Source organism: Triticum aestivum, chromosome 1B (assembly GCF_018294505.1).
Source record: "Triticum aestivum cultivar Chinese Spring chromosome 1B, IWGSC CS RefSeq v2.1, whole genome shotgun sequence".
In the NCBI taxonomy this organism is placed as follows: Eukaryota; Viridiplantae; Streptophyta; class Magnoliopsida; order Poales; family Poaceae; genus Triticum; species Triticum aestivum.
In genome coordinates this window covers 47,370,060-47,396,022 of record NC_057795.1, presented here as the reverse complement: position 1 = coordinate 47,396,022, position 25,963 = coordinate 47,370,060, and the positions used below count along the sequence as shown (strand labels likewise).

The window sequence follows — 25,963 nt, the reverse complement described above, 5'->3', positions numbered from 1 at the left end:
CCGGACCATTCCGGAACTCCTCGTGACAACCGGGATCTCATCCGGGACTCCGAACAACTTTCAGTTTGTTGCATACTCATATTCATACAACCCTAGCGTCACCGAACCTTAAGTGTGTAGACCCTACGGGTTCGGGAGACACGCAGACATGACCGAGACGGCTCTCCGGTCAATAACCAACAGCGGGATCTGGATACCCATGTTGGCTCCCACATGCTCCTCGACGATCTCATCAGCTGAACCACGATGTCGAGGATTTAAGCAACCCCGTATACAATTCCCTTTGTCAATCGGTACGTTACTTGCCCGAGATTCGATCGTCGGTATCCCAATACCTCGTTCAATCTCGTTACTGGCAAGTCACTTTACTCATACAGTAATGCATGATCCCGTGACCAGACACTTGGTCACTTTGAGCTCATTATGATGATGCATTACTGAGTGGGCCCAGAGATACCTCTCCGTCATACGGAGTGACAAATCCCAGTCTTGCTCCGTGTCAACCCAACAGAAACTTTCGGAGATACCTGTAGTGCACCTTTATAGTCACCCAGTTACGTTGTGACGTTTGGTACACCCAAAGCACTCCTACGGTATCCGGGAGTTACACGATCTCATGGTCTAAGGAAAAGATACTTGACATTGGAAAAGCTCTAGCAAACGAACTACACGATCTTTGTGCTATGCTTAGGAGTGGGTCTTGTCCATCACATCATTCTCCTAATGATGTGATCCCGTTATCAATGACATCCAATGTCCATAGTCAGGAAACCATAACTATCTGTTGATCAACGAGCTAGTCAACTAGAGGCTCACTAGGGACATATTGTGGTCTATGTATTCACACGTGTATTATGATTTCCGGATAATACAATTATAGCATGAACAAAAGACAATTATCATGAACAAGGAAATATAATAATAATCCTTTTATTATTGCCTCTAGGGCATATTTCCAACACCAGACCCCTCCCGATGAACAGGATCTCGTTTCGAACGTGGCCGGTCGAACACAAGGCCGTTTCCTCCGTTCTGCGGTATGCCAGGCCTCGTTTCCATCGCCTGTTCCATCCGAGCCCGCCTAATGATCACAACGACGCATTCCGTTCCGACCCAGCTGGTTGGCTGCCCATGAACGCGACGATGACGATGTTTCTCTGTTCCGACCCAGCCATGTACACAAGCCCTGGCCGTACATATGCGCGAGTAGGCGTTAGAGACCCCGCCCATACATACGTATGTGGCTGTATTTTCTTTCTTGCACCCTGGCCGTTGTACGTACGTGTACATGCTATGTGCACGCCTCTACTATGACACATGCGCGCCTCTACTATGCGCGCCTCTACATCCACCAGTATGTACGTACACGTTTGCGACCAGAATGCCAACGCTACGTATGCTTCGACCAGGTGGGTCCCGACTGTCAGGCACTTCCTTGCGTGCGAAGATGTAGTTGGTGGGTCCCAGCGGTCAGGGGGGCGAATCATTTTTTCCCACTTCCTTGCGTGCGAAGATGTAGCTGGTGGGTCCCAGCAATCAGGGGGAAATGTTTTTTTTCATGAAATACGGTGGCCCGTTCGGTGGGTCCCTGCTGTCAGGTGGAGGAATAATTATTTTGCGCGTAATAAGGAGGCACTTCCTTGCTGAGGCTGTGGACCCAGCTGTCAGCCTCTCCACGTACAGTCCACTTCAGATGCATGTCGATCGTTGACCATGTTGACCAGGTCGTGCCGAGAGCACCAGGGCGGTGGACAACGGCGAGGCCTAGGAAGGGAACGAGACGGAGGCAGGGAAGACTCGGCAGTTGTTTCCCACACGGAGGGGAGTACGACTGTACGAGGGTTTACTGGTTCGTCTGCCGTCGCCGGAGAATAACGGCAGGTGTGGGTGAGTAGAGGGATGGCTAGGCTAGCGATGGGAGTACGGTGGGGCGGTGAGGCCTGCGCGGCAGCACAGCCAGCCGCAGGGAGGATGGAGCAGGCAGTCCCGTCGGCGCTTGTTTGAGCGGCTGGAGCAGGAAGAGCAGAGATTGAAGAAGCACGACGGCCATTGGATGGAAATCCAACAGTCACTGCTTGTGCGTCAACCTTTTTTTAGGAAAGCCTCAAATCTGTGGCAAACAACATACAACCCATCTGCCATTATTTCTAATAATTTACAGCCCATTTGCTAATTCTTAAGGTTTTTTTTGGAGCCCATATTCTTTTTGTTAGCATTATAGCCCATATTGTGGCCACGGTTAAAAAATTATACGAAATTTTGCATATCTCGGTGCGGTCCGAACTGTTTTTAATCCCGAAATTTCGAGTCACATTCAAACTAATTTTAAAAATAAATGTATATCAATATAAATCCAACAAATTGTCCATGCATAAAAATCAATGCAATTTAAAATCTCGAAATAAAGAAAATAAATTTGATACTAATTGCCGATTTGATGTGTTTTAAAAATGTACATCCCATTTCTCATTACTGATAGGCCAGTTTCTCGGCCAGCCGAATGAAGCTCTCCTCATCTTGAAAGATTTGCAGCCCAACAGGCCTGGCAAAGTGACTTACTTGGAAAATCACAAAAAAACTGGGCTGTGGTCGTGGAGCCAGCTGTTAGCCTCTCCACGTACAGTACTCTTCCGATGGAAGTCGGTCGTTGACCGCATTGACCACGCCGCGCCGAGAGCACCAAGGCGGTGGACGACGGCGGGGCCTTGGAAGGGGAAGACGCGACACTGGATGCCCACGTGGAGAGGAGTACGAGGGTTCACTGGTTCGGCTGCGGTGTGAGGCTGCCATCGCCGTAGAATAACAGGGGGTGTGGGTGAGTAGAGGGATGGCCTGGGCCAGCGGTGCGAGTAGTAGGGGGTGGTGAGGCCTCCGTGGCATCACAGCCAGCCACGAGAGGCAGGAGCACGCGACACGACCAGTGCTGCTTTGGGCGGCTGGAGCAAGAAGACTAGAGGTTGAAGAAGCACTATGGTCGTTGGATGGACATCGTACGGTCACTGGAGCTAGAATCCTTCATATTGACTAAGTTGACAAAGCCCCCAGTCAACGTTAACTTAGTAGGCCCACAAGTCAGCCAGCCATTATGGTGGGTCCCATCTAGCAGGGGGGTATTTATTTTTGTGTGTGTAATAAGGAGGCACTTCCTTGCATGCGAAGATATAACTGGTGGGTCCGACCTGTCAGCGGGAGGAACGTTTTTTTGCGAAATACAGAAGCCCTTCCCACGTATAGTCCACGTACAGTGCGTAATAAGGAGGAACTTTCCTTGCCTGCAACCATGGACCTCATGGGTCCCAGCCGTCGGCCTTTCCACATACAGTCCTCTTCCGATGACTCTCGTATGTTGACAACGCCACACCGAGCGCACCGAGGCGGTGGACGACGGCGAGGCCCATACTGGAACGACCCGGAGATGGGGAAGACGTGACAGTGGAGTCGCAGACGGAGAGGAGTGGGAAACTTCACTGATTCGGGTGCGGGGTGGGCCTACACTCGGTAGAGAATAATAGAAGGTGCGGAGTGGAGGGATGGCCTGGCCGTCGGTGGGGTAGCGTTTCGCTGACAAGCGCAAAACAACGCCACTGGACGCCGAAAGCTGGAGCAGGCGGTCCCGGCAGCGCTGGGGGAAGAAGACGAGAGATTAAAGAAGAATGTCGACCGTTGGATGTAAATCCAACGCCTTCTTAGGGTACGACCTACTGGCCCACATGTCAGCCAGTCCATTTGTTTTTTTAGTCCATTTGGTGGGCTGGGTGAAACAATGATGTAGCATATATGCAACCCATTTATATATGGTAGAATTTGAATCCCATTTGCATTTTTCTCGAAACCCGTGGACTTGCTGGGATGGGTGAAAATATCATGTTGGGCTAGACGGAGAAATGTTATAAAAACATAAACACATGATTGCACGTCTATTACTGCATTGGTCAGTAAAATTTTTGGAAGCTTATGTACGCAATCACTAGGAGTTAACTTGCCAAGTTATATATAAACAATTATTATTATTTTGTAAGAACTTTCAACTTACAAAATAAAATATCATTTAAATTTGATGAGTTAATAGTACGTGGGGTATTATTATTTTTTAGGCTAGACGTGGGACAGTTGAGTTGGTTGTAGGGAAAAGTACTTGGAGAAAACTCAGTTCACATTGAAAAAGAAAGTGGGAGAAAATTCAGGGAACTGTTGGGTCCACCTGAGGAGGGGAATATGTTGGGAGGAAGGAGATTCAAAGCACGGTAGCCGAGTGAACTAGTTTTTTTAACGAACAAGTGAACTAGTTACATACATAAGCAAATAGCCACTAAAAAGTAGTAAAGTTAATGGGTTCTTAAATAAATATTTCGGACAAAACAGATAATTACGACACATAGGCTAATGCATGAAACACTCAGATGATAAAGGTGCTTATAAACAGATAAAGTACAACATCTAGACCTTCCTGGCACGCTTGATCATGATGCTGCGGCTGTCCATGTACTCGTCGGTTACAGGAAGCAGACACACCCTCATGTCCAAGATCTGCCTGTACATGTCGTAGCATGCGTATGCGTCCTTGGCCGCATAGGTTATGTAGGCTAGATTCAGAGGTACCTCCCACGTGTTCAGGTCCTTGGTATTGTTGTCTTCTTTCATGTTGGCGTATCAGGGGTCGATGATGGTCTCGGTGAGGTCAACCACGAAGTCCTTCTCCTGCCCGTTGTTGATGATCTTGTATTGCTTCTGGATGCCGACAAGCTTGTTGCACCAGATGGCCGAATCATCGCGTTGTTCCTTCTCTCCACCATAGCGAAGGTGCAGTCGGCGCTGCCGATGAAACAGGCGAATGCTCCAGAACCTCTAATGGCCCTACTGAACTGGTAGATGAGAACCTCGTCCCGCACACATACCTGGGCGACGGCGATCCGCTGGTCCCTGTCAGGAGACGAATGGATGGGCACAAGGTCTAGTCCTGCAACCTTGTGCTTTCTCGTCCTGTAGATACTGCTTGAACTCGGCGAGGCAGAGCTTCACCGAGTTCGGATTGTTCGTGTACATCACATTCAGCTTGGTGCAGCCATAGGACTGAACGGCGAACTCAAAGGGGAACTCCTTGCTGAAGGCCATATCCAGCAGGCTCACCTCTCGGATCGCCATTGGAGTCTCTTCAAGTGAACGAGTGTGTAAGCTGCGGCAGCAGTTTGTTTTTTAGCTCTCGGGGAACTGGATTCAACAGTAAACTGAGTGTGTACAAGCGACAATAGTTACTACCCCTCCCTCGTCCGCTGCACGCCCAGCAGAAGATGCACCCTCGGCGCATTCAAACGCCTCCATTAAGAAACCTATTCCGGCCACACGTCGGTTCACGAGCGGGTCTGTATTGGTACTGTAATAACAGGAGTTAGTGGTCACTTTACTTAAATTTAATTAGCTTTAATAGAAATTTATACTTAAAACAACCAATGCATTGGCTCGTTCTATCAGTACCACATGATCAACATGCACGACAATTAGAATTATTATTCTCAGGACGCACATGATCAGCACATTTGTCGCACTCTCACAAAGATAATACTACCAAGTTTGAACTGTTTGTTATGGTTGTTGTCCTCTGCATCATCATGCCGTGTTTCCCAGCTTGCAAGATTCAGAACCAACAAATAAGATCCAAATAATAAGTACAACAAAGATGCCTACACATCTCATTGATTCCCATCTTGCAAGATTGAGAACTAACAAATAAGATCCAAATAATAAGTACAACAAAGATGCCTACACATCTCATTGATTCCCAGCATGCAAGATTCAGAACCAACAAATAAGATTCAAATAATAAGTACAACAAAGATGCCTACACATCTCATTGATTCCCAGCTTGCAAGATTCAGAACCAACCCATTAGAGCCTTTTGATAAAGTGAATATCGGGATTAAATCCATCTTGGCTAGCCATGTCATACAATTGAAGAACTTGGCGAATGCTCTTGACCGTCACAACATCTGTAGTTGAGTAGTCCTGTTTGCACAGCACAAACAAGAAGAGCATGGTTTCACTTTAATAGTGGCCTCCTTGAACTCAACCTACAGCTCCACTTGGATGAGGCCTGCCTAGAGTTTCATGATTCAATTCATGCGCCTGTTTCTGCAGTTTACCTGAAATGAAGCAAAGATTACATCATTCAGCTAGCAAGAAGTACTTGCTCTTGTGAGCTGGCAGGTTCTTCTTTAGTACTTGCACTAAAATTGAGGAACATTAAGGTTGGCTATCCGGCTCATGTAAGGTGCAACTATAATTTTCTTATCCTTTTGTGCAGTTCCACTAAAATAAAGTGCCATTGTGGTGACAGTGATGGCTCATCTTGCAAAGGCTAATAAAATGTTGCACGAGATTATGAGCAGAACTTGACGGAGATTTTGGAAACTCCAATCACCATTTTGTGTAGTTCCACCAAAATTGAGAGATGTTGCCCATGTGACATTTTAGTTGAACTGCACAAGACACTCATTCCAAAAAAAGTGTTTTGTGCAGTTCACCAAAAGGTCACAATAGCAACAAGGTGAAATGGATATCCCTATCTGCACAAAAAGATAGAAAGTAAACAGTTGTTGGTCAATAAGAATATATGAAACATATACAAACATATACAAAATGAAAAGAAGCGTCTTAATTATGTTCATGGCAATCATGCAAGGACAGTAGAAATTTTAAAACATTAGCAATGCTTCATGTTTCCAGAAGCATTACGATCAACAATGAGATTCCTCAAATATGGGATTACTTTAATGGTGGCATTGCTTGTTTACTAGACGCAGTAAATCAACAGCAGCTACAGAGTTGGTTTAAGGGCATGGGACCGTGGGGACACCAGGACACTCAGCAGCGTAAAGGAACAACTTACTTATCATACTAGGGAAAACAGCAGGAGTGCCATTTGTAACACAGTTTAATTGCATCTTATCACTGGAGGCATTAGATTAACAATAACATTGGTTAGACATGTCCCTAAGATAACAATGTGATCGCTTCATTTTACATGCACCCTTACATTAACAATAGCAAAAGTTTGGTATAAGGACATGCGACAGTGGACGCATCAGCACAATGTACCTACAAGGAGGCATAAAGTGGTGATGCCGAGTTTGTTCATGCTATGTGAGGGCAGCAAACCTAATCCTGGAGACCTTGTACTATGTGAGGGCAGCAAATCTAATCCTGGAGACCTTTTACTATGTGAGGGCAGCAAATCTAATCCTGGAGACCTTTTACTATGTGAGGGCAGCAAATCTAATCTTAAGACCTTTTACTATGTGAGGGCAGCAATTCAAATCCTAGAGACCTTTTACTATGTGAGGGCAGCAAATCTAATCCTGTGCATACTATGTTGACTTGTCCACCAGCCGCCACTTTCTATCCTTTTTTCAACCAATAATAGATATGTTCCTTATCCAGTTTGTACTACGTTTTCCCATTATTTCCCTTTTCAGCCAAGAGACAGGTTGGGTATCCGGTCTCTACTACTTTCACCATATTATTTCCTCTTTGAATCAAGTCCTAGATTCATGCTACAACTTTCCCCCCTTTCTTCGTTGTTTGAACAAATCCCTAGATTTGAATGCATGAAGTAGCTTTACCTCCAATAATACTAAAACTTTAGGTGGCTTTGGAGGAGCTGATGGGAGTAGAAAAAGATGCACATGCAGACACGTGGGGAGCTGGGGCAGTAGAGCAAGGCCACTTTCGAAGAACTTATACCTGAGGGTTGCCGGGATGTCGGTGGTGGCATGTCGGATCTATGGATAACATGGCAGGGAGGATGAAGGGTCGGAGGACCTACCGAGCTGGCGCCGTGTGGAGAGAACGGCACGGGCAGAGGATCGGGCCCCTACGACAGCTGTGGGTTTCCTCCCTCGGCGGTGATTACCGCGTGAACGATGCACCTTTTAGTCCTCTACACACACCGACCGAAGGGATCCGGCCGGATCTGTGACCAACGGTGAGCAGAGAGAAAATGTCGCTACCGCTGTCTTGTTTATATTTGGAGAGTACGAGACAATGAAGAGAGCAACCCTAATAAAGCAAGTGCTCAGGCCCCCGCATATATATATATAGTGGAGTGAATATCTTTTTCTCTCCACAACAAGCGTTTCAATTTGTGTACGTGGCATTAAGGAAGAGAAACTCTCTACTCCCTCCGTCTAGGTGAGTAAGTCATCTTAGGTTGTGCACCGTGACCAAGGAGGAGGGGAAAACGAGAGACATTAATGTTTATTTGCTAATTGATAGCATTGCATGCAATGAACTAACCACTGCATGTCGTGTTTGTAGTCTCAACTCATTAAAAGCATGCACACCCCTCATCTTTTATTCATTGATATGTCAAGAAACAAGAAACGAGGTAGAAGTTAATGCACCGCGCCTAAGTGTTTTGGGATTATTTGGTTTTCATAAGATGACTTACACACCTAGACGGAGGGAGTATTTAAGGTGACTACTGTACGACTCCTACTTACTACTAGTAGTAGTACTAGTATTGTTCACTTGTGCTCCCCGCCCCTCCATTCATTGAACAACCCCACGGGTGAATAAACATACTGTAAGTATTTATATAGAACAAACAAGCTCGAACTATTTTCGCGTAGTTAAAAGTTGAGGGCGGGGCTTTTCCCGGGCAGTACGCGCGGCAGTTTTTGGGTAGGCAGTTTGACAGAGAGGCGAGGAGGGTGAGCGAGTGGCGGATTCTCAATCACTAGCAAGATGCCCATGCGTTGCACGGAACATCAAGATGCATTTGTATGAGTAGTTTATCTTGTGGGAGAAAAGGATGAACGAGGGAAGGCCTTATTTGCAAATGTTGAGTGGGTGTGGGTATCTTTTTGCAAAATTTCTATTTTTCCTTCCTATCCGTCAGATATAAATCGGACGGCTTATATTGCAGGATGGCAGGCACACCATCATCACTAACTCTGTTTTTTATAAGAGTAGAGATACTGCTGGAAAGGTCGGGTTGTGCGATTTGATGGCGCGTTACTGCTGGAAAGACTTGTGATATGACCACTCACTATAGTCATGAATTACTGGCGCTCCGACCAGGGTGATGCCCCCCTTCCGTTCCGTGCTCTAATCTGGTGCATGACACGTCGACCCGGATGCTGGCTCCCCCACATGTCGGAGTAGTAAGAAGGAGCAAAGAATGCTGCGGTATATACTAGTACTACTACTACTCAGGTCGGAGGAGTGCGAACCACGGCAGCCCAGTGAACCAGCATTGCGAACCACGGTAGCCCAGTGAACCAGCAGTAGAGAACAATGTGGTGATATGGCCATAAAAACAATGTGCTACGGTCCACACTGTAGCATGTACAATAACACTCATCTTTGTTTGGATCCCTGAGTTAGAGCTAGTTTGGGTTGAAATAGCCTCAAATTATCGAAACATGAGGGGTTAGTTCGAGATAGTTTGCTCTAACCCAGCTAAAAAAACTAGCTAGGTGGAGAGGTTCTAATTGGGTTAGTTACCCTCGGGCCCAGTAAAAGAGAACTAAAAAAATCTCCCCTGCCCACACCAGATCGCTCCCCCCCTCTCGCATGACTCCTCTCTGTTCCCCATAGGGCCGCCCGCCCAAGCACCACTCACCCTCTCTCTCCTCCGGCTGCCGTCTACGAAAATAATCCGGTTTCATGTAGTAATTCATTCATTTATTTATTCTTCTGCAGGGGGTTTGCATGTAATCCGTGAGGTCTGAAATGTAAAGTACCCCGGCCTATGCTCCGAGTCGTGCATGCACTACGACCCAGATGCTCTATGTCCCACATGTCGGCGAATGGGAGCATGTGGAAATAGCATAGGAGTACATATAGGAGGATAAGGCTGGTTGTAATGGGTAGTATTATATACTAGTATCATGCATATGATACTACTGTATGATACTACTTCCGTAATGCGTAGTATCATAAGTTAGTACCTTAGGTTGCCTTCTCAATTGTCATGCATGACACAAATTAGTACATCATTTAATATCATACGGTATCATAATATGATACTACATCCTCTCTTTCCTCATTTAATTCTGTGCCACATCATCCGAAAAATCTAGTTGGCATGCATGATACCGCTTATGATACTCCCATTACAACTAGCCTAAATGCATGAAAAAATATGTACTGTGAAGCGTAGTTGCGGTTCGAAAAGGATATCTAAAGTGATGAGAGCTATAGGTCGCATGAACCCAACTAGTGGTACTACTAGACATACGTCTAATTTTTCCCTCAAAAAAAGAGGCACGAGTGCTCAGTAATCCTATTCTATCAACACGAGTCCCATCTGACAATAGCGTCCGTGCTACAGCTAGCTCTCCTCCCTCGTTTCTCTCTTCTAATTCTAAACTCGGTCGACCCCCGGTGGGCGGGGTGGGTTTGCTCAACTGCGGCCCCACCTCATAGTGAAAACGTTACGACTGGAATAAAAATGCCATATACTCCCTGTGTTCCTAAATATAAGCCTTTTTAGATACTATTTCAAATGGAATACAACATACAGATGTATGTAGACATAGTTTAGAGTGTAGATTCACTCATTTTGCTCCGTATGTAGTAGTCACTTGCTGGAGTCTTTAGAAAGACTTATATTTGGGAACGGAGGGAGTACTATACTAATAAAACATTAAGGCCACGAGGCGATGCAGTGCTAGACTGCTGGTTATAGGAGGAAAGAAGAAGAGATGCATCCATCAACGACGTCCACCTCCTCGACTCAGGGCGCCGGCCCACCGAACGGCGCCTAAGTAGCAGCGGCTTTCGTGGCCAGGTCGACATGCTTCTGAACAATGGCGTCCAAAGATTCCAGCCGCTGGAAGAAGGCCAACATCTTTCTATCCTCGCTTGCCTTGTAGTGGCATATGTAGACTATTTCCTCGTAGACGTAGATGTGCAGGTCGACGGTTTCTTGCATGGCGAGGCGCTACGCGGCGAGCGCGGCCTCAAGGTGCACATTCTTCGTCGCGACCTCCGGCACCTGCAGGGCCACCAGGGCTTGAAAGAGTTCGTCACCATGGAGGCCGATGAGGGTGGCAGGCAATGAAGAGCCTGGGCGCACGGGCTGGAGCAGTATGGCAAGGTCGTCCACGCGCTTCTTGACGGCGGCGAACTTGCGTATGGAGTTGACCATCATGTCGTCCATGCGAGAGGCGAAGCCGGCGTCGGCGAGGGCTAAGATGCCGGCGGTCGCCAGCACCGTCTAGAAACGTTGCATGGTGCGGGGCCGCATGCCAGTGCCTTAGATGATTTGGCACAGCCGACTGTTGCTCGCGTCCATTGCCTCCATAGGTGCTTGTGGCTTCTGGTCACTTGGTCTTGGATTGGAGTGAGCAGTGTTGCACAGAGACTTGGGAGTAGATGGATTGGAGTGGTGGGGCGCCTTTATATGAGAGTCCAAACTCTGTTGCATTCACATCATGCTGGCTCTATTCTGCTTCTCCAATTAATTCCCTTTGCATGTAATTGGGGATGCATCATTGACCGTTCAACGTCTCGGGAACCGCTACACTCTCCCTCCTTGGCATTCAATCACCTATGGAGGTGACTGCCACTCGCGTCTATCGCATGTCAGGAGACGTTCCCGTCGACGATGAGGTGCCTATGGTGACTTCATAAATTTCAAGATGATAGTGACGTGCGTGTGTGCGTTCATAGGGGTGAGTGTATGCATGTGTATATGAGCGCTTGCGTCTGTACTGTGTCAAAAAAAATGTAATTGCGTGTTAAAAAGAGACTAGTCAGTATACTCAATATTGTGCACCTCGGAGAGGAAAACAATAGAACTACGCATTTATTTACGGTGCAGATTCACTCATTTTGCTCCATATGTACTCCGTCTCGGTGTAGTCTAGTCACTTGTTGAAATCTCTAGAAGGGCAAATACTCCTTTCTAGTTTACAGTGCTATACTACCAAGTAGTTGTACGTACTAGTACAATAGTGGGCTCACATAGAAATTTTGTCTCATGCAAGAGCCTGGCTATATGGGTGCTCCAATGTTCGCAACTGCCACGTTCGGGTTGCACTTGGCTCTTTGCCTCTTCGAGAAGACGAACAATGATGTTACTACTACTTCTTCTACAATGTCGAATCCACTGCTCCATGTCCGTCCACCGCGAGCGGGAGAGATAGCTTGTTGTAGAAGTACCATAAGCAAAAGCCTGTCCTTGTTTGCGAGCAACCACGTGCATGGGCGAGGGAGAAGGTGTGTAGTAGTAAAATCAAGCTTCTCCTCATTGTACGAGTTGACGCGACACATCATAGCACTGGCCCCACATGCTTGCCTCTAAACTTGGTTGAAAGACCCGTTGTCAGTGTGAAAACCGGCAGATCTCGAGTAGGGGGTCCTAAACTGTGCGTCTAGGCGGATGGTAACAGGAGACAAGGGACACGATGTTTTTACCCAGGTTCGGGCCCTCTCGATGGAGGTAAAACCCTACTCCTGCTTGATTAATATTGATGATATGGGTAGTACAAGAGTAGATCTACCACGAGATCAGAGAGGCTAAACCCTAGAAGCTAGCCTATGGTATGAATGTTGTTCGTCCTACGGGCTAAAACCCTCCGGTTTATATAGACACCGGAGAGGGCTAGGGTTACACAGAGTCGGTTACAATGGGAGGAGATCTACATATCCGGATCGCCAAGCTTGCCTTCCACGCCAAGGAAAGTCCCATCTGGACACGGGACAAAGTCTTCAATCTTGTATCTTCATAGTCCGGGAGTCCGGCCAACGATCATAGTCCGGCCATTCGGACACCCCCTAATCCGGGACTCCCTCAGTAGCCCCCGAACCAGGCTTCAATGACAATGAGTCCGGCGCATAGATTTGTCTTCGGCATTGCAAGGCGGGTTCTTCTCCAAATTCCATATACCAGCTGAATAATGTTCGGCTTCTGGTGAATGTTGCGCTTCTTGGCTTCGGCGCCCAATAATGGCCATCTTCCACGTGTCAAACGAATGCGAAAAGCCAGGGTGTTTTTTCATGTACCCCCTAGCTGCACAAATGAGCCGCTTATAAAAGAGACAGGGATTTATATCCAAACCACACCATCTTCCCTCCGCGAGCATTCATCGGAGCACATTTGACAGAGATCCATTCCATCATGGCCAGTCGACGCAACTCCTCCTCTCGCGCCCCCAGCCCTTAGCCTGGAGATTGGGAGAGATGCTCCGTCCCGCACAGCGAGCTAGTGGAGCTCCAAGCCAAGGGGTTTCTCTCCCCAGCCTACATGGTCCCGGTTCGAGCCGGGCTTGCCACCTATAATGGTGGAGAGCAAGCGGAGAGCGTCCCTAATCCCTCCAAAGGAGAGCGGGTATGCCTTGTCCCTTATTTCATAAGAGGGCTCGCATTTCCAATTCATCCGTTTCTCCGGGGGCTCCTGGAGTTCTACGGCCTCCAGTTGCACAACCTTACGCCTGCCTCCATATTGCATATTTCGGGCTTCGTAGCCCTTTGCGAGCTGTTTTTGGGCATCGAGGCTCATTTCGCGTTGTGGAGGAAGTTGTTCTGCCTTGTGCCCTGCTCTCAAGAGGGGTCGATATATCAAGTGGGCGGAGCCAAACTATGGCGCATCGCCGGGACCGGATATCTATCCGGAACCCCAAAGAAGACGTCCGAAGATTGGCCTTCAGAATGGTTTTATATAGAAGATGTCCCCCTGCCAGACCCTGTTCGGATTGGCCCCCCTGAGTTCAATAATTCTCCTTTGAAGAAGCGCCTAAGCTGGCGCCCACGGAGCCATCAGAAAGAAAATGACAGGGACGTCCTTTACCTGATGAACCGGATAAGGTTGTTAGCTCATTCCGGACTGACCATGATCGAGGTCATGGCCACATGCATTATGCGGGGGGTGCAGCCGCTTCAATATAGAGGCCACCCCATGTGGGATTTCAACGGGGAGGACGAGCCACCTGGTACGGCCGTAAAGGGCCGGAATCAGCTGCCGCTCTAATAGAGATCTTGTCCGCTTTGTACAAGGGAGAAGAGGAGGAATTCCTCCGCGTCAACCCACGGGGCGGATTTTCTATGTACAATCCTCCGAGCTGGGTAAGCGGACACTTTAACTTGTCCATCCGTCTCATATTCCCATAGTTAAGTATTTAGTCTGATAATTCCAACACAGGAGCTACGCCAGGCTGTAAAGGAGATAAACAGCCCTCCTCCACAACCCGAGGACCCGGAACGGTCCCTCGATCCGGACTCCCAAGAGGACCCGGACTTTTCTGTAGAGCTAATTGATGGGGTGTTTCATCAATTGAGTAAGGACAACACCTTAGTGGCCATTACGGCCGATTATCCCGGACTACTTCCAGCCTCAAAGGCAACCTAGACAGAAGTCCCAGTACTTTCAAGAGGATCCATCCGTGCTTATTTTTTATCACCGTGTACCAATGGCGTTTTTTGCATGGGAAGTCCTTGAGGCGGAGGACCGAGCCCGCGGTGGCTAGCCAACAAGGGGCATCGAGGCCCAGCGGACTGAAAAGAAGTGCGGACCGGATCGAGACGTCGGCCCAACGGTACAACGTGCAATTTAATTCCCAGGGTTTATGCCCTCAAGGCATACTAACGCTCATGCTCTCTTCAGGAAGAAGAGCGCTCGCCGGACTATATCCACCGGCCAAGCTTCAAGGCCGGGTCCGGAAGCGGAGGCGAACACGGGGCGCGCACCGGATGCTCCTCCGACAGAGGATGCGAACATGCTTTCTGCCACCAATTCCGAGGTGGAGAGTGCCATGAACCACATGCATCGCCGGACTGTTCTTCATGACGCTTGTTTTCCCCCAGAGGCATTGGATGCCTTTAATACCGGAGATGCGTACCTCCGTGTCGCTCAAAATGGTCTAGCCAGAGCCACAGAGCAGTATGTGAAAGACATACGGGTGAGAAAAATTGACGGTTATATATGTCAGTAGACCCCGAGACTTGAAACCGTTAGAATAACTGATTTAAGGATCATTTGTTATGCAGGATCTTATGGAAAAGAATACCTAACTATCCCAGGAGCTGGAAGAGTGCAAAGCCCAACTTCAGGCCGCACTAGCCGCAACAGGGAAGGCCAAGGAGACCCCCTCTGGTAATATATGCTTTGAAAGATAAGTATGTTCTCAAGTGCAGCATGTGTGCAAATCTGACAACAATAGTGCAGATGGCGCCGGAGTGGATCCGGACAAGCAACAACTCTTGTGCCAGTTAAAGGCCAGCGAGAGCGTTCTTACGAGGGTGAGGCAAGAGAATAATAAGCTCCAAGATGCCAACACTCAGCTAGCCAAGGAACTAAAGGATGTTCGTGCTCAGCTGTCAGACTCCGTAAAGGAGAATCGGCGGCTTCGACGCGGCATTTTTAGTAAGTGCTTGAACGAACTTCGAAAAAGAGTTCGGCGAGGAAGTCGATTGACAGAGCTATGTCTGTAGGTATGCTAATAGGTCGGCCTGCGGAGGAAATGCCCGGTTCTATGGGTGACCTTCTTCCCGAGCTATCACAACTGCACGAACGAGTTCGGCGGGTGATGCAAGGCGTCGCCCAAGCCTTGTGGCCATCCGTCTCCATGCCCGAAGGCCTTGGAGAACTTGTAGAGAGGCTGAAGGGAGCGCGGCGACGCTTCCGATTATGGAAGATATCGGCCTGCCGTCAAGGCGCCAGGGAGGCCTGGGCCATGGTGAAGACGCGGTACACGAAGGCTGACCCAAACCACATGGCCGAGGTCGGACCTGTGGGGCCCGATGGGAAGGAGATCCCTGTCAGTTTAGTGTACGGCCAGGTAGAGCTGGCCACTAAGTATTCCCAATAGGACTGTAAATTAGACAGCCTGTTGGATGGTATTGAAGAAAAATATACCCAGTCAAATTGAATATGTAATTTAAGATGACATGTGAAATGCTTTCTAGCCGGATTGTAGATCGTTTGTCATTGCGGACCTTTTCGCTTCAACCTCCGGACCCAATAGTCTGGAGTGTGTCTGAATACCCTCCCGGTTATGTAAGAACCGGGGCATGCATGGAGACCAGGCGTAGGGGTCATTAGTGCTTTAACAGACAAGTGCCCAGCTAGTTATGTTATATTACATGGTTAGTAAGAAACATCTTCCGGAGAGAATAGTTCCGTTAGGGGTTCCTTTCCCTGGGAGGCATGCCCTAAAGTGCATGTCCGGACTGCGAAAAAAGCAGAAAAAGCATATGGGGGCGGATAAATAAACAAGTGAGAAATCATCTTTTAGTTCACCGATCGAATATTCCCTAGCCCCCGGCTATAACTTACCGCAATCGTGCAAAATAATAAAACATGGTAAATATATTACTTACACGTGTGTTTTGTTTTGCAAGCGGCGCAAAAAAAATTAAAAAGGGAATGCAACACCAGGACTTCCCAAGAGGTCACCCATCCTAGTACTACTCTCGCCCAAGCACGCTTAACTTCGGAGTTCTGATGGGATCCGGTGCTTTAGTGCTCGTATGATTGCATACGACATGTTACCCCCGTCTTCGTCCCTTATCCTTGCCCCTCCCAGCTCCACTACAAAGACGATTGTACATTTCTTTGGCCGCTCCCTCTCAACTACGGAGACGAGTTTACCGCGGTTTCCGCCCCTCCCTCTCAACCGCACCAGTGCATGCTTGCCGCGCCACAACGCCGCCGCTAGACTCGTGAATCGTGAGCACCCAACTATAACTTACCGCAATTGTGCAAAATAATAAAACACGGTAAATATATTACTTACACGTGCGTGTTGTTTTGCAAGCGGCGCAAAAAAAATTAAAAAGGGAATGCAATACGAGGACTTCCCAGGAGGTCACCCATCCTAGTACTACTCTCGCCCAAGCACGCTTAACTTCGGAGTTTTTATGGGATCCGTTGCTTTAGTGCTGGTATGATCACACCGGACATGTTACCCCAGTCTTCGTCCCTTGTCCTTGCCCCTCCCAACTCCACTACAAAGATGATTGTACATTGCTTTGGCCGCTCCCTCTCAACTACGGAGATGAGTTTACCGCGGTTTCCACCCCTCCCTCTCAACTGCACCAGTGCACGCTTGCCAAGCCACAACGCCGCCGCTAGACGCGTGAATCGTGAGCACCCAGCTATAACTTACCGCAATCGTGCAAAATAATAAAACACGGTAAATATATTACTTACACGTGTGTTTTGTTTTGCAAGCGGCGCAAAAAAAATTAAAAAGGGAATGCAACACGAGGACTTCCCAGGAGGTCACCCATCCTAGGACTACTCTCGCCCAAGCACGCTTAACATCGGAGTTCTGATGGGGTCCGGTGCTATAGTGCTGGTATGATCGCACCCGACATGTTACCCCCGTCTTCGTCCCTTGTCCTTGCCCCTCCCAACTCCACTACAAAGATGATTGTACATTGCTTTGGCCGCTCCCTCTCAACTACGGAGACGAGTTTACCGCGGTTTCCACCCGTCCCTCTCAACCGCACCAGTGCACGCTTGCCGCGCCACAACGCCACCGCTAGACGCGTGAATCGTGAGCACCCAGCTATAACTTACCGCACTCATGGAAAATAATAAAACACGGTAAATATATTACTTACACGTGCGTTTTGTTTTGCAAGCGGCGCAAAAAAAATTAAAAAGGGAATGCAACACGAGGACTTCCTAGGAGGTCACCAATCCTAGTTCAACTCTCGCCCAAGCACGCTTAACTTTGGAGTTCTGATGGAATTCGGTGCTTTAGTGCTGGTATGATCGCATCCGACATGTTACCCCCGTCTTCGTCCCTTATCCTTGCCCCTCCTAGCTCCACTACAAAGACGATTGTACATTTCTTTGGCCGCTCCCTCTCAACTACGGAGACGAGTTTACCGCGGTTTCCACCCCTCCCTCTCAACCGCACCAATGCACGCTTGCCGCGCCACAACGCCACCACTAGATGCGTGAATCGTGAGCACCCATCTATAACTTACCGCAATCGTGCAAAATAATAAAACATGGTAAATATATTACTTACACGTGCGCTTTGTTTTGCAAGCGGCGCAAAAAAATTAAAAAGGGAATGCAACACGAGGACTTCCCAGGAGGTCACCCATCCTAGTACTACTCTCGCCCAAGCACGCTTAACTTCGGAGGTCTGATGGGATCCGGTGCTTTAGTGCTGGTATGATCGCATCCGACATGTTACCCCCGTCTTCGTCCCTTATCCTTGCCCCTCCCAGCTCCACTACAAAGACGATTGTACATTGCTTTGGCCGCTCCCTCACAACTACGGAGACGAGTTTGACGCGGTTTCCACCCCTCCCTCTCAACCGCACCAGTGCACGCTTGCCGCGCCACAACGCCGCCGCTAGACGCGTGAATCGTGAGCACCCAGCTATAACTTACACAATCGTGCAAAATAATAAAATACGGTAAATATATTACTTACATGTGCGTTTTGTTTTGCAAGCGGCGCAAAAAAAAAAGGGAATGCAACACGAGGACTTCCCAGGAGGTCACCCATCCTAGTACTACTCTCGCTCAAGAACGCTTAACTTCGGAGTTTTGATGGGATCCGATGCTTTAGTGCTAGTATGATCGCATCCGACATGTTACCCCCGTCTTCGTCCCTTATCCTTGCCCCTCCCAGCTCCACTACAAAGACGATTGTACATTGCTTTGGCCGCTCCCTCTCAACTACGGAGACGAGTTTACCGCGGTTTCCACCCCTCCCTCTCAACCGCACAGTGCACGCTTGCCGCGCCACAACGCCGCCACTAGACTCGTGAATCATGAGCACCCAGCTATAACTTACCGCAATCATGCAAAATAATAAAACACGGTAAAAATATTACTTACACGTGCGTTTTGTTTTGCAAGCGGCGCAAAAAAAATTAAAAGGGAATGCAACACGAGGACTTCCCAGGAGGTCACCCATCCTAGTAATACTATTGCCCAAGCACGCTTATCTTCGGACTTCTGATGGGATCCATTGCTTTAGTGCTGGTTTGATCGCATCCAACATGTTACCCCCAGCTTCGTCCCTTATCCTTGTACATTGTGTTGGCCGCTCCCTCTCAACTACGGAGACGAGTTTACCGCGGTTTCCACCCCTCCCTCTCAACCGCACTAGTGCACGCTTGCCGCGCCAAAACGCCGCCGCTAGACTCGTGAATCGTGAGCACCCAACAATAACTTACCGCAATCGTGCAAAATAATAAAACACGGTAAATATATTACTTACACATGCGTTTTGTTTTGCAAGCGGCGCGAAAAAATTAAAAAGGGAATGCAACACGAGGACTTCCCAGGAGGTCACCCATCCTAGTACTACTCTCGCCCAAGCACACTTAAGTTCAGAGTTCTGATGGGATCCGGTGCTTTAGTGCTGGTATGATCGCATCCTTGATGTTACCCCCGTCGTCGTCCATTATCCTTGCCCCTCCCAGCTCCACTACAAAGACGATTGTACATTGCTTTGGCCGCTCCCTCTCAACTACGGAGAAGAGTTTACCGCGGTTTCCACCCCTCCCTCTCAACCGCACCAGTGCACGCTTGCCGCGCCACAACGCCGCCGCTAGACGCGTGAATCGTGAGCACCCAGCTATAACTTACCGCAATCGTGCAAAATAATAAAACACGGTAAATATATTACTTACAAGTGTGTTTTGTTTTGCAAGCGGCGCAAAAAAAATTAAAAAAGGAATGCAACACGAGGACTTCCCAGGAGGTCACCCATCCTAGTACTACTCTCGCCCAAGCAGGCTTAACTTCAGAGTTCTGATGGGATCCGGTGCTTTAGTGCTGGTATGATCGCATCCGACATGTTACCCCCGTCTTCGTCCCTTATCCTTGCCCCTCCAAGCTCCACTACAAAGACGATTGTACATTGCTTTGGCCGCTCCCTCTCAACTACGGGGACGAGTTTAACGCGGTTTCCACCCCTCCTTCTCAACCGCACCAGTGCACGCTTACCGCGCCACAACGCTGCCTCTAGACTCGTGAATCGTGAGCACCTAGCTATAACTCACCGCAATCGTGCAAAATAATAAAACACGGTAAATATATTATTTACACGTGCGTTTTGTTTTGCAAGTGGCGCAAAAAAAATTAAAAAGGGAATGCAACACGAGGACTTCCTAGGAGGTAACCCATCCTAGTACTACTCTCGCCCAAGCACGCTTAACTTCGGAGTTCTGATGGGCTCCGGTGCTTTAGTGCTGGTATGATCGCATTCGACATGTTACCCCCGTCTTCATCCCTTATCCTGGCCCCTCCCAGGTCCACTACAAAGACGATTGTACATTGCTTTGGCCGCTCCCTCTCAACTACGGAGACGAGTTTACCGCGGTTTCCACCCCTCCCTCTCAACCGCACTAGTGCACGCTTGCCGCGCCACAACGCCGCCGCTAGACGCGTGAATCGTGGGCACCCAGCTATAACTTACCGCAATCGTGCAAAATAATAAAACACAGTAAATATATTACTTACACGTGTGTTTTGTTTTGCAAGCGGCGCAAAAAAATTAAAAAGGGAATGCAACACGAGGACTTCCCAGGAGGTCACCAATCCTAGTACTACTCTCGCCCAAGCACGCTTAACTTCGGAGTTCTGATGGGATCCGGTGCTTTAGTGCTGGTATGATCGCATCCGACATGTTACCCCCATCTTCGTCCCTTATCCTTGCCCCTCCCAGCTCCACTACAAAGATTATTGTACATTGCTTTGACCGCTCCCTCTCAACTACGGAGACGAGTTTACCGCGGTTTCAACCCCTCCCTCTCAACCGCACCAGTGCACGCTTGCCTCGCCACAACGCTGCCGCTAGACTCGTGAATCATGAGCACCCAACTATAACTTACCGCAATCGTGAAAAATAATAAAACACGGTAAATATATTACTTACACGTGCGTTTTGTTTTGCAAGCGGCGCAAAAAAATTAAAAAGGGAATGCAACACGAGGACTGCCCAGGAGGTCACCCATCCTAGTACTACTCTCACCCAAGCACGCTTAACTTCGGAGTTTGATGGGATCCGTTGGTTTAGTGCTGGTATGATCACATCAGACATGTTACCCCCGTCTTCGTCCCTTGTCCTCGCCCCTCCCAGCTCCACTACAAAGACGATTGTACATTTCTTTGGCCGCTCCCTCTCAACTACGGAGAAGAGTTTACCGCGGTTTCCACCCCTCCCTCTCAACTGCACCAGTGCACGCTTGCCAAGCCACAATGCCGCCGCTAGACGCGTGAATCGTGAGCACCCAGCTATAACTTACCGCAATCGAGCAAAATAATAAAACACGGTAAACATATTACTTACACGTGCGTTTTGTTTTGCAAGCAGCGCAAAAAAATTAAAAAGGGAATGCAACACGAGGATTTCCCAGGAGGTCACCCATCCTAGGACTACTCTCGCCCAAGCATGCTTAACTTAGGAGTTCTGATGGGATCCGGTGCTTTAGTGCTGGTATGATCGCATCCGACATGTTACCCCCATCTTCGTCCCTTACCGTTGCCCCTCCCAGCTCCACTACAAAAACGATTGTACATTGCTTTGGCCGCTCCCTCTCAACTATGGAGACAAGTTTACCGCGGTTTCCACCCCTCACTCTCAAGCACACCAGTGCATGCTTGCCGCGCCACAACGCCGCCGCTAGACGCGTGAATCGTGAGCACCCAGCTATAACTTACCGCAATCGTGCAAAATAATAAAACACGGTAAATATATTACTTACACGTGCGTTTTGTTTTGCAAGCGGCGCAAAAAAATTAAAAAGGGAATGCAACACGAGTACTTCCCAGGAGGTCACCCATCCTACTACTACTCTCGCCCAAATACGCTTAACTTCAGAATTCTGATGGGATCCGGTGCTTTAGTGCTGGTATGATCGCATCCGACATGTTACCCCCGTCTTCGTCCCTTATCCTTGCCCCTCCCAGCTCCACTACAAAGACGGTTGTACATTGCTTTGGCCGCTCCCTCTCAACTATGGAGACGATTTTACCGCGGTTTCCACCCCTCCCTCTCAACCGCACCAGTGCACGCTTGCCATCCCACAACGTCGCTGCTAGACTCGTGAATCGTGAGCACCCAGCTATAACTTACCGCAATCGTGCAAAATAATAAAACACGGTAAATATATTACTTACACGTGCGTTTTGTTTAGCAAGCGGCGCAAAAAAAATTAAAAAGGGAATGCAACACGAGGACTGCCCAGGAGGTCATCCATCCTAGTACTACTCTCGCCCAAGCATGCTTAACTTTGGAGTTTTGATGGGATCCGTTGCTTTAGTGCTGTTATGATCACATCGGACATGTTACCCCGTCTTCGTTCCTTGTCCTTGCCCCTCCAGCTCCACTACAAAGACGATTGTACATTGCTTTGGCCGCTCCCTCTCAACGACGGAGACGAGTTTACCGCGGTTTCCACCCCTCCCTCTCAACTGCACCAGTGCACGCTTGCCAAGCCACAACGCCGCCGCTAGACGCGTGAATCGTGAGCACCTAGCTATAACTTACCGCAATCGTGCAAAATAATAAAATACAGTAAATATATTACTTACACGTGTGTTTTGTTTTGCAAGCGGCGCAAAAAATTAAAAAGGGAATGCAACACGAGGACTTCCCAGGAGGTCACCCATCCTAGTACTACTCTCGCCCAAGCATGCTTAACTTCGGAGTTCTGATGGGATCCGGTGCTTTAGTGCTGGTATCCTTGTTCAAGAATTCGTCCGATTAACCAGTTAACTTGCCGATTAACCCCTACTCGTAGGGTCACCGTGTAGCCGATAAACCAATAAATCGTCCGATTAATTGATTAAATGGCCGATTAACTTGCCGATTAGCCTATGAATCCCCTACTCGCAAGCCAACCGAGCAGTTGCTAGTTAACGATTTCCTCAACAATGGCTGGTATGATCGCATCCGACATGTTACCCCCGTCTTCGTCCCATATCCTTGCCCCTCCCAGCTCCACTACAAATATGATTGTACATTGCTTTGGCCGCTTCCTGTCAACTACGGAGACGAGTTTACCGCGGTTTCCACCCCTCCCTCTCAACCGCACTAGTGCACGCTTGTCGTGCCACAACGCCGCCGCTAGACGCGTGTATTCTGAGACCCAGCTATAACTTTCCGCAATCATGCAAAATAATAAAACACGGTAAATATATTACTTAGACGTGCGTTTTGTTTTGCAAGCGGCGCAAAAAAATTAAAAAGGGAATGCAACACGAGGACTTCCCAGGAGGTAACCCATCCTAGTACTACTATCGCCCAAGTACGCTTAACTTCGGAGTTCTGATGGGATCCGGTGCTTTGGTGCTGGTATGATCGCATCTGACATGTTACCCCCGTCTTCGTCCCTTATCCTTGCCCCTCTCAGGTCCACTACAAAGACGATTGTACATTGCTTTGGCCGCTCCCTCTCAACTACAGAGACGAGTTTACCGCGGTTTCCACCCCTCCCTCTCAACCGCACCAGTGCACGCTTGCCGTGCCACAACGCCGCCGCTAGACGCATGAATCGTGAGCACCCAGCTATAACTTTCCGCAATCGTGCAAAAAAATAAAACACGGTAAATATATTACTTAGACATGCGTTTTGTTTTGCAAGCGGCGCAAAAAAATAAAAAAGGGAATGCAACACGAGGACTTCCCAGGAGGTAAGCCATCCTAGTACTACTATCACCCAAGTACGCTTAACTTCGGAGTTCTGATGGGATCCGGTGCTTTAGTGCTGGTATGATCGCATCCGACATGTTACCCCCGTCTTCGTCCCTTATCCTTGCCCCTCTTAGGTCCACTACAAAGACGATTGTACATTGCTTTGGCCACTCCCTCTCAACTACGAAGACGAGTTTACCGCGGTTTCCACCCCTCCCTCTCAACCGCACCAGTGCACGCTTGCCGCGCCACAACACCGCCGCTAGACGCATGAATCATGAGCACCCAGCTATAACTTACCGGAATCGTGCAAAATAATAAAACACGGTAAATATATTACTTACACGTGCGTTTTGTTTTGCAAGCGGCACAAAAAAATAAAAAAGGGAATACAACACGAGGACTTCCCAGGAGGTCACCCATCCTAGTACTACTCTCACCCAAGCACGCTTAACTTCGGAGTTCTGATGGGATCCGTTGCTTTAGTGCTGGTATGATCACATCGGACATGTTACCCCCGTCTTCATCCCTTATCCTTGCCCCTCCCAGCTCCACTACAAAGACGTTTGTACATTGCTTTGGCCGCTCCCTCTCAGCTACGGAGACGAGTTTACCGCGGTTTCCACCCCTCCCTCTCAACTGCATGAGTGCACGCTTGCCAAGACACAACGCCGCCACTACACGCGTGAATCGTGAGCACCCAGCTATAACTTACCGCAATCGTGCAAAATAATAAAACACGGTAAATATATTACTTACACGTGCGTTTTGTTTTGCAAGCGGCGCAAAAAAATTAAAAGGGAATGCAACACGAGGACTTCCCAGGAGGTCACCCATCCTAGTAATACTATTGCCCAAGCACGCTTATCTTCGGACTTCTGATGGGATCCATTGCTTTAGTGCTGGTATGATCGCATCCAACATGTTACCCCCAGCTTCGTCCCTTATCCTTGTACATTGCGTTGGCCGCTCCCTCTCAACTACGGAGACGAGTTTACCGCGGTTTCCACCCCTCCCTCTCAACCGCACTAGTGCACGCTTGCCGCGCCAAAACGCCGCCGCTAGACTCGTGAATCGTGAGCACCCAGCAATAACTTACCGCAATCGTGCAAAATAATAAAACACGGTAAATATATTACTTACACATGCGTTTTGTTTTGCAAGCGGCGCGAAAAAATTAAAAAGGGAATGCAACACGAGGACTTCCCAGGAGGTCACCCATCCTAGTACTACTCTCGCCCAAGCACACTTAAGTTCAGAGTTCTGATGGGATCCGGTGCTTTAGTGCTGGTATGATCGCATCCTTGATGTTACCCCCGTCGTCGTCCATTATCCTTGCCCCTCCCAGCCCCACTACAAAGACGATTGTACATTGCTTTGGCCGCTCCCTCTCAACTACGGAGAAGAGTTTACCGCGGTTTCCACCCCTCCCTCTCAACCGCACCAGTGCACGCTTGCCGCGCCACAACGCCGCCGCTAGACGCGTGAATCGTGAGCACCCAGCTATAACTTACCGCAATCGTGCAAAATAATAAAACACGGTAAATATATTACTTACACGTGTGTTTTGTTTTGCAAACGGCGCAAAAAAAATTAAAAAAGGAATGCAACACGAGGACTTCCCAGGAGGTCACCCATCCTAGTACTACTCTCACCCAAGCACGCTTAACTTTGGAGTTTGATGGGATCCGTTGGTTTAGTGCTGGTATGATCACATCAGACATGTTACCCCCGTCTTCGTCCCTTGTCCTCGCCCCTCCCAGCTCCACTACAAAGACGATTGTACATTTCTTTGGCCGCTCCCTCTCAACTACGGAGAAGAGTTTACCGTGGTTTCCACCCCTCCCTCTCAACTGCACCAGTGCACGCTTGCCAAGCCACAACGCCGCCGCTAGACGCGTGAATCGTGAGCACCCAGCTATAACTTACCGCAATCGAGCAAAATAATAAAACACGGTAAACATATTACTTACACGTGCGTTTTGTTTTGCAAGCAGCGCAAAAAAATTAAAAAGGGAATGCAACACGAGGACTTCCCAGGAGGTCACCCATCCTAGGACTACTCTCGCCCAAGCATGCTTAACTTCGGAGTTCTGATGGGATCCGGTGCTTTAGTGCTGGTATGATCGCATCCGACATGTTACCCCCATCTTCGTCCCTTACCGTTGCCCCTCCCAGCTCCACTACAAAAACGATTGTACATTGCTTTGGCTGCTCCCTCTCAACTATGGAGACAAGTTTACCGCGGTTTCCACCCCTCACTCTCAAGCACACCAGTGCATGCTTGCCGCGCCACAACGCCGCCGCTAGACGCGTGAATCGTGAGCACCCAGCTATAACTTACCGCA

At 48.6% G+C, this 25,963-nt stretch overlaps 21 non-coding genes and 2 pseudogenes across 21 annotated transcripts; all 23 read right to left on the bottom strand.

Annotated features, from left to right (window-relative positions):
• Positions 1-16,363: 16,363 nt before the first annotated feature.
• Positions 16,364-16,482, bottom strand: LOC123154420 (5S ribosomal RNA). Its single transcript, XR_006476839.1, has one exon. It is a non-coding gene; the product is annotated as a 5S ribosomal RNA (ribosomal RNA).
• Positions 16,483-16,779: 297 nt separating this feature from the next.
• On the bottom strand, positions 16,780-16,898 carry LOC123155153 (5S ribosomal RNA). Its single transcript, XR_006477261.1, has one exon. It is a non-coding gene; the product is annotated as a 5S ribosomal RNA (ribosomal RNA).
• A 297-nt stretch (positions 16,899-17,195) lies between these two features.
• LOC123154840 (5S ribosomal RNA) lies at positions 17,196-17,314 on the bottom strand. Its single transcript, XR_006477090.1, has one exon. It is a non-coding gene; the product is annotated as a 5S ribosomal RNA (ribosomal RNA).
• Positions 17,315-17,611: 297 nt separating this feature from the next.
• Positions 17,612-17,730, bottom strand: LOC123155531 (5S ribosomal RNA). The gene has a single exon (XR_006477484.1). It is a non-coding gene; the product is annotated as a 5S ribosomal RNA (ribosomal RNA).
• Positions 17,731-18,026: 296 nt separating this feature from the next.
• Positions 18,027-18,145, bottom strand: LOC123154384 (5S ribosomal RNA). Its single transcript, XR_006476823.1, has one exon. It is a non-coding gene; the product is annotated as a 5S ribosomal RNA (ribosomal RNA).
• Positions 18,146-18,436: 291 nt separating this feature from the next.
• On the bottom strand, positions 18,437-18,555 carry LOC123155186 (5S ribosomal RNA). Its single transcript, XR_006477264.1, has one exon. It is a non-coding gene; the product is annotated as a 5S ribosomal RNA (ribosomal RNA).
• A 295-nt stretch (positions 18,556-18,850) lies between these two features.
• On the bottom strand, positions 18,851-18,969 carry LOC123155545 (uncharacterized; annotated as a pseudogene).
• Positions 18,970-19,235: 266 nt separating this feature from the next.
• On the bottom strand, positions 19,236-19,354 carry LOC123154126 (5S ribosomal RNA). The gene has a single exon (XR_006476692.1). It is a non-coding gene; the product is annotated as a 5S ribosomal RNA (ribosomal RNA).
• A 297-nt stretch (positions 19,355-19,651) lies between these two features.
• LOC123153542 (5S ribosomal RNA) lies at positions 19,652-19,770 on the bottom strand. The gene has a single exon (XR_006476531.1). It is a non-coding gene; the product is annotated as a 5S ribosomal RNA (ribosomal RNA).
• A 297-nt stretch (positions 19,771-20,067) lies between these two features.
• LOC123153700 (5S ribosomal RNA) lies at positions 20,068-20,186 on the bottom strand. The gene has a single exon (XR_006476560.1). It is a non-coding gene; the product is annotated as a 5S ribosomal RNA (ribosomal RNA).
• A 296-nt stretch (positions 20,187-20,482) lies between these two features.
• LOC123153098 (5S ribosomal RNA) lies at positions 20,483-20,601 on the bottom strand. The gene has a single exon (XR_006476373.1). It is a non-coding gene; the product is annotated as a 5S ribosomal RNA (ribosomal RNA).
• A 296-nt stretch (positions 20,602-20,897) lies between these two features.
• Positions 20,898-21,015, bottom strand: LOC123155492 (5S ribosomal RNA). The gene has a single exon (XR_006477454.1). It is a non-coding gene; the product is annotated as a 5S ribosomal RNA (ribosomal RNA).
• A 296-nt stretch (positions 21,016-21,311) lies between these two features.
• Positions 21,312-21,430, bottom strand: LOC123154663 (5S ribosomal RNA). The gene has a single exon (XR_006476984.1). It is a non-coding gene; the product is annotated as a 5S ribosomal RNA (ribosomal RNA).
• A 296-nt stretch (positions 21,431-21,726) lies between these two features.
• Positions 21,727-21,845, bottom strand: LOC123155021 (5S ribosomal RNA). Its single transcript, XR_006477164.1, has one exon. It is a non-coding gene; the product is annotated as a 5S ribosomal RNA (ribosomal RNA).
• Positions 21,846-22,142: 297 nt separating this feature from the next.
• Positions 22,143-22,261, bottom strand: LOC123155566 (uncharacterized; annotated as a pseudogene).
• A 293-nt stretch (positions 22,262-22,554) lies between these two features.
• Positions 22,555-22,673, bottom strand: LOC123155408 (5S ribosomal RNA). The gene has a single exon (XR_006477346.1). It is a non-coding gene; the product is annotated as a 5S ribosomal RNA (ribosomal RNA).
• A 498-nt stretch (positions 22,674-23,171) lies between these two features.
• LOC123154929 (5S ribosomal RNA) lies at positions 23,172-23,290 on the bottom strand. Its single transcript, XR_006477128.1, has one exon. It is a non-coding gene; the product is annotated as a 5S ribosomal RNA (ribosomal RNA).
• A 296-nt stretch (positions 23,291-23,586) lies between these two features.
• On the bottom strand, positions 23,587-23,705 carry LOC123155120 (5S ribosomal RNA). Its single transcript, XR_006477242.1, has one exon. It is a non-coding gene; the product is annotated as a 5S ribosomal RNA (ribosomal RNA).
• Positions 23,706-24,001: 296 nt separating this feature from the next.
• On the bottom strand, positions 24,002-24,120 carry LOC123154902 (5S ribosomal RNA). Its single transcript, XR_006477114.1, has one exon. It is a non-coding gene; the product is annotated as a 5S ribosomal RNA (ribosomal RNA).
• Positions 24,121-24,415: 295 nt separating this feature from the next.
• Positions 24,416-24,534, bottom strand: LOC123155498 (5S ribosomal RNA). Its single transcript, XR_006477459.1, has one exon. It is a non-coding gene; the product is annotated as a 5S ribosomal RNA (ribosomal RNA).
• A 266-nt stretch (positions 24,535-24,800) lies between these two features.
• On the bottom strand, positions 24,801-24,919 carry LOC123154121 (5S ribosomal RNA). Its single transcript, XR_006476681.1, has one exon. It is a non-coding gene; the product is annotated as a 5S ribosomal RNA (ribosomal RNA).
• A 297-nt stretch (positions 24,920-25,216) lies between these two features.
• On the bottom strand, positions 25,217-25,334 carry LOC123155477 (5S ribosomal RNA). The gene has a single exon (XR_006477427.1). It is a non-coding gene; the product is annotated as a 5S ribosomal RNA (ribosomal RNA).
• A 296-nt stretch (positions 25,335-25,630) lies between these two features.
• LOC123153655 (5S ribosomal RNA) lies at positions 25,631-25,749 on the bottom strand. The gene has a single exon (XR_006476553.1). It is a non-coding gene; the product is annotated as a 5S ribosomal RNA (ribosomal RNA).
• Positions 25,750-25,963: the final 214 nt, after the last annotated feature.